Source organism: Apteryx rowi, unplaced genomic scaffold, assembly GCF_003343035.1.
Source record: "Apteryx rowi isolate R43461 unplaced genomic scaffold, aptRow1 scaffold_568, whole genome shotgun sequence".
NCBI lineage: Eukaryota > Metazoa > Chordata > Aves > Apterygiformes > Apterygidae > Apteryx > Apteryx rowi.
Window position 1 is genome coordinate 491,237 of NW_020450836.1, and position 11,667 is coordinate 502,903.

Genomic DNA, 11,667 nt, shown 5'->3' on the forward strand with positions numbered 1-11,667 from the left:
GGACGAGTCCTGTGCCGCTCCTCAGAGCCCCCCCGCGGGTCGAGGCTGCGGGCACGGGCGTCCCGGGCGCTGTGAGGCGGCGGGGGGTGGGCGCCACCGTGCTGCCCGCCGCTGCCCCCGAGCGCCGGGCTTGGCGGGGCGGCCGGGGCCGGGGGCGGTGGCGTTGCGCATCCGCCCTGCGCTTCGAGCGGGAGCGTTGTTGCTGCCTGTGTCTGTCCGGGTGCCCCGCGGTGCCCCGCGCCTCCGCCGGAGAGCCGTAACGGGATAAAAACCTCGGTCGAGAGCCAGAGGCAGGGCTGCAGCGCCTCCCCTGCCGCGAGCCTGCTGCACCCTCTCAGAGCGGGGGGCAGCAACCGCTCCGCGGCTCGGTTCTGTAAGGCGCCACAGGCAGGGCCGCACCGCACGCGGTGCTGGTTAAGTAGGGATAAAAACCCCSCATGTTATTTACATTCTGCAAATGGCCATGTTTTGCCTAGGCTTGTGAGTTCCCTCTAAAGCACTTAGGTAAGCTTCCGTCCATATTAAATTTCTCATTTGTTCACATTGGGAATACAGTACCATGAAAGAGTTTAGAAAGAGGAAATTGCAATAGAGAAATAAGTTCCCCAGTATTTTGAGTTTTATTGTATGTCTTCTGAAATAGTCTTGCTGTTCAGATTTTGGCCATATATTGTATCCCAAACTTGAATTGTGGCTGATTGAAAAGTATGTACTTACTGTTTTTCAGTATTGTGTGTTTCATATTAGAACTGAGTGGGGGTTTTTTGGGAGACATTCATCAAAAAATGTGCGTTTGCTTATTTAGCAATTATTTGCACTGCATTCTCTTTGCTGAATAGTTTCAGTTGGAAACATTTTTGGAGATGCAGGGTGCCTGGTTCACACCGCTTCCAGATAAGAATCTGCTTTTTATCTGTTTTGGGAGCACTCAGTTATTGGAGAACTGGGAGCAAATTTTTGCATTTGGCACAGAAGCCTTGGAGAGCGTTTAAACTGGTAGGCTATTCTGGAGACAAAAGATATTTCTGTTTGTGTGCATACTGTTATTCTTTTTTTTTCTGTTAAGACTGCTTCACTTTGCATAATAATACAGTGGCATATAGGCTGAGGTGTCCAGCTGGAGAAGCATACTAACTAGTGAAGCTGGATAATCAGTTTTTCTTTATCTCTACAGGTCACTGTATATTTAGATATTATATGCTAAACTGGACTTCTTCAACAGGAAAGAACAAGAGCTCTCTCCCTTGGCTTACCACACAACAACATTAAGTCCTAAAACTGCTGGTTAGGATATTTGTGAGATGGGGCATGAGGGTGCCAGTTGCTACTCCATTAATAATTGCATGCTCACTACTGCTGYCCTACTCTAGAACAGGAAAGATTGATAACATACTTGATCTCTTTCCTCCTTTTATGTATCTTGTCATAATGACTGGGACACTTATGTCAACTTATCCTGTATTGGGCCCAAGATACCTCCTGGTAATGTTAGGAGACAGAAACTGATAGAATCACTTGGACTGAGATAAAAGTGTAAAGAAAAATGTGTATAGGGATGTTCACTTCTAAGTTTTTGTTTCAGGAAGGTTATTACTTGCGAGGAACTATTCTTGTCCTCTCCCTATTTTCTCCCAGGATTATTTGTGATTCTTCTGTTAATTCTTTGAATCGAATACATTTTACTATTTCAGATTCTTTGAGGAAACTGTTTATTGTCAGAACAGAATTAACTGCAGTTTATTTGCTGATGAAGCGTCTGAGTTAGATGATATTAGTTAAATAATATTAGTTTAAAAAAAATAGCAGTTTGCTGGTCTCTTAAATTCTCTTCTTTGTCTGCTTTGACAGCCTGTTTTAGGACAAAACTTTTAATCTCTTCTGAAGTCCGTAGAACCTGCACGGCTGTCCCTAGTGACTGTCTGGATTCTAAAGAAGAAAAGGTAGGTAATGTAATTCTAAAGGGTTATGAAATTAATAAAAGAGAAAAGCTGCCTTAGCTATTGTTGTATACAGCATGACTGTATGACATTGCCTGAGCTGGAAAAGGAATTGATTTTCCGTATCAATAATTTAACATCTTGAAATAAGCTTGAAGTTCTTCAGAGAATTAAGGTTTTCTTCAAAAACATGTTTGGTTTCAGATTCGATAAGCAGCTTGCTTAACCTGATTTATCATGCACTGTAGACTTTCATGCAGGAAGGAAGGCAGTTTTATTAAAGTTGTAAATCTGTTGTTCCTGTAAAATGCTGCTTTTATTTATACAAGCCACCCAAAGACACGTTTAGAAAATGTTAGGAGATAAAAACTAATAGAACCACTGGGATTGCAGCTGATTGATTCTGTTGCACGTGAAGATACAAACAGCATGAAGAAAAGTGTGGAGTCAGACTAATCATGTATAAAATATGAATTAAATAGAAATATGTATTTGCATATATGCATATATGCAAACACACACATATATATATAAACATTTTTTTCCATTACTTGCCATGCATTTGGTTTACAGAGTCTCAAAGGTAGTATAAACTGGGGTCAGATGTATATGTTTATCTGTTTCATATTAATGAGAACAGGTGATAATCCTGATCTCAAATATAACTTCACCACATCTTCCTCTTCTGTAGTAGGGAGATATTCAGCAGCAAAGTCCAGGAACTACCCCTAATGCCCTATTGTTACTTAACATTTACATACCAGGAGTAACAATGAGAGGACAGTGAAACTAGGGCCTTGTTATCCAAAGTGCTGTATAGCCCAACAGATAGTCTTACCAGCTGAAAACTAATAGCTAAGTGGAGGATCACAACTGGTGACTGAGCGAGACAGTGGCAAGATAAATCCTGGTCAGTCAGAAACAGTCCTGTGCTTTGCTGTCCGTTTACTATCCACACTATGGCAGATGATGAGTTTTGCAGTGGGATAAGCAAACCACTGAGGCTGCTCTCATTGACTACATGAAGATGAGTGTACAGTTAAAAAATAGGTCTGATGGATATAGCAGGGCTAAATATTGGAGGCACTAATAGGTTAAGTTTGAGAACTTGGAGGAGAACAAGGGGGTGAGTGAAGGGATGTGAAGGAGTCAGCAATGAACTGGAAGATGATTCTGGTAGCAGTGCTTTGTAGTAATGTAAGGAAGACGTGGTGATTGGTATCAATGCTAGGAAAGAGAGAGCAGTTTGGTTGCACAATGGTGGGAGCCTTACTGAGATTCAGGTAGCCTGGAAATTTAAACAAAGTCAGATATCTGAAAATTCATGGAAGAAAGAGCAGTAAGAGGCGTTGCCTGCAGAAGGCAGTCAGAGGACCTCTTCACATGCCTTATTTGTAGCTCATTATACTAAGATCTTGAGGTGAAGCACTTCTCATACAAGTCTATTCTGCAGTTACCTGGTCTTAACTGTTAGCTATGCCTTGAGATGTTGTTGTTGAGTTAGGAGATAAAATTTGATTGTAACAATTAATAATAATGTTTATAGATTGCCTAACCCTGTGTGTGCTGTGACATTAAGTGTGTATGTGTGTAAGATGTCAGCCAAGCTGAGTATTTAAGGTACACAGGGAGAAAGACTTTGGAATATAGCTGATATATGGTGTTCAGACTTGGGAAAGGGAAGTCCACTGGACTGTAATTTATTAGGGCTCCTTTTTCTGTTATCTTGTTATTTTTATACAATTTTATATTTTGTTATCTTGCTCTTTTTTTTAAACAGTATCTTTGTTATTTTGTTGTCTTGTTATCTTCCTTTTTTGTTATCTTGATTTTTGAATCTAGAATGTTTCCTTACATGAGAAGTACTCCTGCTTAATATATTTATCAACTGACAGTAAATATTTGATAAGGTGGTTAGTACAACATGTTTCTTGCAGCACATGAAATTTGATAGAAAAAGTGAATAGCACTTATGTTAGATATTTTGGGCTTGATAAAATAAATAATTTTTGTGCGTATAATTGATGCCTTTCAAATATTTGTGTTATAGATTCAGATATTACTGGCAAAAGGAAAGTATGGTTAAGGTTACGTAATGACTGCTTTAATACTGGAATGAATAATACAAGAAATTTTGCAAAAATAAGTTGAAAAAACCCATTAGATATCTTCACAGAGGAAAAACACTGTTATAGATGTAAGGTCACCACTGTTCCCTTGAGTTTTTCTGTTAATGTGTTTACTTAATACTGCTTGATAAACGTGTACACTTGTTGATGCTAAAAATGTGGCTATTCAGAGAATGTGATCTGACTTGTAAAGGAAACTGTTCTTCACCACACTGTGCTTTTGCACAATATGCTTTAAGTGGTGTTTGTGGAGTTCTACTTGCAGTAGTTATGCAGATTGTATGTCAATGTAGGAAATTGTTGGGAATTCTGGCTGGAGATTTGCCAGAAAACTAGAGCTCTCAAGAGCTCCTGCAAGTTGTGTGAGAAAGGTGACAGACGCTATTGAAGATGCTGTTAGTGGTCCCACAAGATGAAGGACTGCAGTAGGAGGAACTGCATATTACCCCAAGCATCCTACTTGTAAGTGGTGTGGTCAGAACCTGCCCCTTTTCCCAGGCAGTGCCAGGGATCCAGCTGTCTTGCACAGAGCCACTGAATACCAGGCTTTGCTGTTCTGTGGCGATGTTCATGTTTTCAGTTATTTATACAGGTACTAATCTTTACCCAAAAGTCTACTTGTAGTCTCAAACTAAATCTCACAGAGTTGACTGGGTTGTACATTAGGGACAGTCCTCAGCCTCACTATTTATTATGCTTTTGGGCACCAAATGGAATTCCAAGTATGCTTTTTTTCTTCCAGTAAATACAAAGATTAGTTCTTATACCTCTGCCTAGGTAGAGCAGTTATGTTATGTGGTACTAAAAGGTTTCTAAAATTACTTAATAAAAATCAATTATGCAGTTTTCTGCTTTTATCTTTTTGGTCAAAACTAATCAATGCATCAGAGAAGTTAATATCTTCATTTCTTTTATATTGTGTGAGCAAAAAAAAACCTTAAAGAGCTGCCTCTCCTTCTCAGCAATAAACATCTTAATGCTTCTTCTGTCAATAATCCTGATAACATTGTTGTGCTTATTTTCAATACCAGCTACAAACACTGAAAAATAATAATAATAAAAAATCACTAACCCTTTCTCTTCTTTCCTCTGGCTTCCTGATGGTATTCTGGTCTGGTCACAGTGAAAACAAAGGGAAGATGGGGCATAATGCAGACAGGGTACGGGGTCAGTGGAAGTGGCTGCTTCCCATTGAATAATGTTAGCTTTCCTTGAGGAAATTGCAGAGGATGTGCTTGGGTGAGGGGTCCTTGCTCTCCTACCACCTACTCTTTTGAGCTGACATAATGCCTTGGGGAGCTCTTCACAGAAGAAAAGAAGACTGAAACAGTATGTCATGAGAAAGTTTTGAAGAAATTCATGCCTGTAAACACTGTCTTGGAGAAACAAGTGTTAGGGAGCCCTAGTAAGTGGAGAAATGGGTAATCCTCTGGCCTTCCCAAAGCTTGCTTTGCTTCCATGTGTAGCTAATCTCTACCCAAGCAGAAAAGATCTGGATTCAGAAATGACTCTTCTATTGGCTTTGCTTGTAAAAGAGTGTTCTGGACAATGCTTGGTACCGTTAGCTGAGTATACAGTGTGTGAAAAAATATGAATAAAAATTATCTGGGTTTCCATGTCTATCTAATCCTCCAAAAGTTTTGCAAAACCAATTGTTCTCTGTTGCATACAACTTCAGATACTCCCTCTGGAAGGGGAATGAGGCATTCTTTCCCTGCTGTGCTTTTGGTCTTAATCAGTAAGGGGATTCCTTGCCTTATGTCAGGAGTATTTTAAAACTGGTTAAATATCTTTGGGGATTAAATGACTATACGACTACTCTCTTGTGCCTTGTATTAGGGTCTCCTAAATATATTATTGTCTCCTAAATAATATTGGGAAATAAAGTCCTCAGTTTTTTAAACAAGTTTTAAATGCATTTTATAGAAAGACAAGCATGTGTATTTCTCATGCTTTCATTGTCTATATTTTTTTTGCCAGTCATATAGATCTCTTTGAAAATTTGTCCTTGAGTAACAATTCCACTTTATTATTCCTTTTGTGGTATCATATTCTATTGTGCATAGATGCTAAGATGCGGTTATGTCTGTGTGGCTGTACACCGCCATATGCTAAAGAGACTCTGTCCTAGAGACTTAGCTGTAGAGGGTATGTCCTTCAGTAGCTCTCCATGGGAATTCACTTTTTTTTTTCAGTTACTAAATAGCATTCTCCATCTCCTAAATGTTTATTTAGCGGCTCTTTGTTCAGAGTCTGATAATTACTTGACTAAGTTAGTTGCATGTGGAAACATTCTGTTCTGCCTTTTGACATGTTATGGTCTCAGAAAGTGGTGCTTCTGTGGAATATAATTACCTGCTGGCAAGGTTGGTACTGTCTTTGGTGCCAGGCAGTTACAATTCTGTCTCTACTTCTCACACTTCCTTGTTATATAGGATGATACTGTCCTCTAACTTTACGTACATCTGTCTTAACTAAGTCTTCAGAGCTTCTTCATTCACTGTTGACTCAAAATGACATTTCTACCATCAGTTTGTTTTTCGGTTTTCCCATTTGGTGCTCGGGAGTACGTTTTCCTTCATGCACATGCTCAGGGATACTGCCTGGCCCCAGATGCTCCGCAGGTCTGCTGCACCTGTATCAGAAGTTAAAGGCAGACTCCATTGCTATGAACACTCAGTGTTTCAGTGGTAAAACTCCTAACATAGAAAAGTAAAATCATCGTAGTGAATACAAGGAAGCTGTGTTTTTAGACTTCAGACTGTATGCAGTGGTCTAGATCTGTGGTAAATGATGGAAGTGGCAACAGACGTGTCGCTTTTTCCAGCATTTGGCTTACTTCATACTGATTATTGTTCAGTTTCAATATTTGTCCTTGCTGACTGTCACATTGCTGAATTTGCAAGGTTGTTGCCAGAATTTGAGTCTGCTGACATAAACTTTGCGTACGTGTAAATAGAAATTCAGCCAATCATTATCCTGTGTCAGAGCAGATCTTGCTTTATTTATGTACAGTGGGAGATTAAGAGAGATTGCGTTTTGAGAAAAAGAGGACAGATATATCTGATTCCCATTTGATAAATCTTTCAAAGAGTTGATGGCATCAAAAGAACACAGCACAACAATGTCCGCAGGACAAGTTCTACATTAGGTTGAAATATTGATGCAATGAAAAGTAAGTAACACTGGCTTTCCTTATTTAGGGTGCTTTGTATTTGTACAAATTGTAAAGTAATTATTTCTATAAAAATGGCAAGTCAATCAGCAGTTGATACTTATCAAGGGCCTGTGCTATTTTAGGATGATATAAATCTTCAGAGTTCCCTGATGGCAAGACTTGAAGAACCCGGACTGGGACAGTGCAAAGTTAAAATTGTGTTGAACTGTGGCTCATGCTTCTAGAAAATGTATAAATTATTTGAAATGAATTCTACTGTTTAAATGCATAGTTTCAAAGGTATTTCTGGGGTAACTGTGTATTTCTTGAGAATTAGAAGAAAATAAAAACTTTCTGCTATATAAGTCATGCTTTAGTAATTTTTAGCTAGCATAAAGCAGAGGCAGTTGAAAAGTCAAACTTCTGCATCAGTGAACCTGTGGACTTCTTCAGGAAGTCTGCTCTATCATGTGTTAGTCTTTGAGTCACTGGCTGCTTTACAATTGACATATAAAGATAGTTTTCCTTTTTGAGAGCCAGGCAATCCCCAGGATTGTCCAGGAAAAAAATGAGCAGAACTTGCTCTGGGGATGCTCTCCCCTTAGCACCATCAACACCAGAAAGATTCATTTATTCAGTATCCCTTTTGATGTTCCTCTGTCTGAATTTGAAAGTTCAATCTTCTATGAAGCAAGAATACTTCAAGTGAAAAGAGATACCATGTTCAGACCTGAGTTCCACATGTATCTTTTGATGTCCTATAAAGGTAAAAAGATCAAGTCCTTGTGTGTATTTTCTAATGGAAATACATCAGCCAGTATCTCTGACCCCTTGGGGAATTCTTAAGAACGTCAAAAGTGCATGATAGGACGTAATCTTTAAGCCTCAGTTCAGAATATTTCATCCATTTTTCCTTATACTTCTCGGAGATGCCATGGTTGTGGCTTTGCCAGTGGTATGGTAATCACAGGGACATCAGGCATTTCTGTGAGAATGCTTTTAAAAAACAAAACTAAGCAAGCTTTCACATAGAACTAGTGAAAGTTCTAATAGCTAATTCTAATCTAGATTATTAATTTTTAATTTATATGGCAAATAGTAATGCATTCCATACACTGTTTCTCAAACCCTAACTACTTACAAACAAGTATTGGTGAAACAAATGTTAAAAGCAGTTTATTGCCAGAGTAATCAAAATTGGTGGTTGTCTTTGTGTGGACCCTTAGAATCTCTGGCCTTAACCCTCCAATTTTCCAAGATACTCTTAAAAACATAACTTTTCATTAATGTTGGAATCCTGGCAACCTTTTCTATGAATTGAACAATGTTTTGTCAACTAGGCTTTGATTGCTATGGAGATATTTGAAAAATGACAGGTACTCCCATAAGACTGGGGGGTTAGGTACAGGTAGGTAAGCAGGAACCTTGAGTGTTTTAAACACTGTCCTTCTGCCCTGCTCAGAACATACATAATCAACATTGTAGTGATGGCATAGAGTAATGATCCAAGTTCATTCCTGTATATCTTTTGTTGGCCTAGATCTTCTGTCCTTGCTGTAGATCTCACTGTTATGATGAGAGAGGTGGGTAGGAAAGAGAGCTGCAGGAAAGAGCTACCTGCAGATGGTGGTGGTGAAGCTAAGTATTTTGCAGGTGTATGCTTCATGCTAGTGACAGTAGTACCAAGAAGATCAAACACCATATGGATTTGTCAGTTAACTTGAGAAAAGCAATCCCACTATGTACTCAAGTAGGGACATGCTTGCAGTAGCATCTATAATAACCCTGGGAGCAGTTTGTGCAATATGTATGTTCTCACTTGGTCTTCAGGAAGCTGCCTTGGGGATTAACAAAAAGCAAGGGAGGAGATGACAGAATAAACAATTTGCTGTAAAACGGGAAGTCCAGCTTAGAACTGAAAATTTTCCTGCTTCTTGAAATCTGAAGGTTTTTTAAAATATAAATTGAGCACATGTATGTCAGTGTAGAGTGGGTTGGGCATGTGATAGACTTGCTCACTATAGCATTCTTGTTCTAGTCCGTTTTTGTCCATTTTTGGACAAAAGTCCATTCTTGCCCATTTTTGATTTTTCTGGACCTGAAAGATGAGGAAGACTGGTGGGGTGTTGGTGGTAAGTGCTAAGTCTGGCCTTGATTGCAGCATAATCCTTGTAGAGGAGACAGCAAATGAACCTCCATGTTCAGAACAAATCATAAAGCAGAAGTGAAATATAATCAGTACATTTGTGTGAGGTGTTTACTTTGAGATAATATTTACTTATATGCTGGAGCACACTCCTCTATTGCATGGACAAAAGCACACCCAATAAGCCTGCTCTGAAGGGTTCTTTATTTTCTAAAGGTAAACATTTTGTAGTATGTGGGGGAAGGGGAGGCAAATGTGGGCAAAAATGTGGGGCAAAATGTTGATTATCATTCTTCACAGCAATTTGAGTGCATTGGCTTTTTTTTTTTTTTTAACTTCTCCGTGTACGTCATAGCATATCTTTGATTACATATTAGCATATGTGGTGATGCTACTGTAATTCTCTGAAAGTCCGATGAACAATTACAACATGAATTACTCAGTTTTTCCATAGTGCTTTTTACTTGAATGTATAAGCATATAAAATTGAAAGCAATCAAATTAAACTTGGCAGACAGTTGCTAGTTTAAATTTTATTCAAGGAAAGTAACTATCAGAAATAAGATTGAAAAAATAGTCCTCAGTAATATTGAAAGTCTTACCTCTTTTTTTAAAGTTAGTTTAAAAAGTTTTTCGGTCAGCAGTAATGATTCCGTGACTCAGTTGTTGATCTGAGTGTCATTAAGGATAGTCTCCAACCTCTGCTCCCAGAAGGCCTAGACAAATCTATTTGAAGGTGATAATGAGTTAAAGATTTATAGCAATAGAGAGGGAAATATAGAAGGGGGAGTTTTAAAGCTAATGTCTTGCCCACTTGAATTACTACCTTTAGAGGTTAGTTTATAACAAAGAATTTTATGAAGTATTGAATTTCACAGACTACTTAACTCTGTTCCCATATAAACTTAAGCCTTCATTCTTTCCACCTTTGCAGAATACCTTTAGAAGTTTAAATCTATATAGGTGAAAAAAGTGCTAAAACCAGTCTTTGGTTCTTCAGCACAAAATATGATACACTACAATAATATTTCCATTTTATTCTTGGAACAAGATAATGCAGAATATCAGATTTGTGGGTGTGTAGACAGTCTCTAGTAATATTTAAGTCAACAGTGAACTCTTCTGCAGAGTTGTAACTGCTGACCACCAGTTTGCTGAAAGACCTTAAGAAGATTTAAGAACAGACTGGCTTTCAGCATGCTGTTGCTTTAGGAAGGGCTTAGATATATTTATGCAGTATACAACTGAATAAAAGTGGCCTAGGTTTACCATACCTAATGTTAGCTTCTAAAAGTTAGATGTGTAGCCTAAGCTAGCTTTCTAGGTTCCCTCTATAACTAATGGAAAGAGGTATGTACCTCCAGATAGCCAGAACAGATGAGTCCGTCAAAATGTGACTGACAGAAAAAGGTAGATGGGAAAAATGCTTTGTTCGTTTGCTACTTCCATATACTCATATAATGAATCATAAGATGTGAGAAATCCCTTCCTCAGATCTTTTAAGGCAGGCACTGATAGTTCTGTACCACGAGCTTTAAGATTATAATGCCTAGCACCTATCTTTCCTACTCAATCTGAAACATGTATTTATAGATATTGTCATATTAGAACTGGGAAGAAAAAACTGCAGTCAACTTACCTGCTGAAAGAAAGCAGAGATTTCTCTAAAGGATCTTCTCTTCCATGTTGTTCTCAGATATTTTTAGCATTCCAGTCATTAATGTGGTTCCTCTGTTCTTAGAGGAAGAACACCCAGTCAGCTTCAAGACTTTTTTTCAAATTATACTTACTAAACTGAAGTTCTTAAATATGACTGAAATAGCATGTATTTTAGTGACAAATCCCACTGAWGTCAGGAATGCTACTTTCTAAATTGGATGACCAACCTATGAACTTAGCTGAAAGATAATTAATAATGAAATAATAAAAAAAAGACAACCCAAATTTCTGTGGAGGACCCAAAATAGATTGGGAGAGATATATATAGAATTTTACTTTGGAGCAGTAGGAGGAAGGCTGTAGAAGTAGCTTGTTGGTCTTACTACAAAACTGTTACTGGGGGACTGATAGTTTTTAGCAGTTCAGCTTATGAGCTAATGGTAATTAAAATAAAGGGTACAAAGGTGGAAAAAAAAAGACCTTAACACAAGTTTAGTGTACTAAGATCTTAAATCAGCTTTACTGACTGAAGGTCATATATTTAGGAAGGAAAAAATTCTGGTGTGGATATAAAGGCTAAGCAGTTCTAGTTTAGACCAGTAATCCACATAGAATGCCCCATGCTTCCCCCCCCCCCCC

At 38.5% G+C, this 11,667-nt stretch overlaps 1 long non-coding RNA gene across 1 annotated transcript in view; it reads left to right on the top strand.

The window, feature by feature from the left end:
* Positions 1–211: 211 nt before the first annotated feature.
* LOC112973815 overlaps positions 212–11,667 on the top strand; it is a 31,675-nt gene continuing 20,219 nt past the window's right edge. Inside the window, exons 1-2 of the long non-coding RNA XR_003256075.1 lie at positions 212–504; positions 1,849–1,940. This is a non-coding gene — a long non-coding RNA (uncharacterized LOC112973815). The remainder of the gene's footprint in view (positions 505–1,848; positions 1,941–11,667) is intronic.